The sequence below is a fragment of the Manacus vitellinus genome, unplaced genomic scaffold (genome assembly GCF_001715985.3).
Source record: "Manacus vitellinus isolate BGI_N305 unplaced genomic scaffold, ASM171598v3 scaffold_274_pilon, whole genome shotgun sequence".
NCBI lineage: Eukaryota > Metazoa > Chordata > Aves > Passeriformes > Pipridae > Manacus > Manacus vitellinus.
In genome coordinates, this window is record NW_021940002.1 from 8,809 (window position 1) to 9,540 (window position 732).

Consider the following 732-nt stretch of genomic DNA (forward strand, 5'->3'; position numbering starts at 1 on the left):
TCTGTAGGAACTCAGGAAGTGCAGGAGAGCACAGAGGATCTGCAGGGACAGCCCGTCCCATTCAGTCAGCAGGGAATGGAGCCCTGGAGCAGAATCCTGCCCAGGGTGGAGTTACCAGAGATCAAGTACTAAATCTTGCTGTGAAGTGGCAAACAGAGCTCTGCAAGCCCAGGGGACACAGCAGGTACAGGGAAAACTCTTGCAAGTGACTTCTCTTGCCCTCAATGAACTTCCCCAGGTTGACCAAGAGCAGCCCCCAAAGCAATGTCCCAGCTCTGGAACAAGGCAGGGCCCCTCTGAGCCCCCTCCATGGCCACACAGGAGGGTCTGTGGGAGGTGGTCAGTGGCAGGGAGCACCATCAGCTGGCTCTGCCTCCCAGCTGGTCCAGCACAGCCAAAGGCTCTGAGATGTCTCAGGGTTCCTTTGGTTCTATGAGGCCCTGCAGTGTCACAGTGGCCCCTTGAGTCCACGAGGTTCCTCAGGGTCAGAATGGCCCCTTGGCTCCATGAGGTTCCAAAAGGTCTCAGAGTTCCTTTTCTTCCATGAGGTCCCACATGTCAACATGGCCCCTTGGTTCCACCACATTTCAGTGTCCCTGTGTTCTTTTATTTCCATGGGGCCCTGCAGTGCCACAATGGACGTTTTGTCCCATGAGCTTCTAAAATGTCTCAGGGTTCCTTTTGTTCCATGAGGCCCCACCAGTCCCTTGGTTCCACGAGATTCCACAGTTT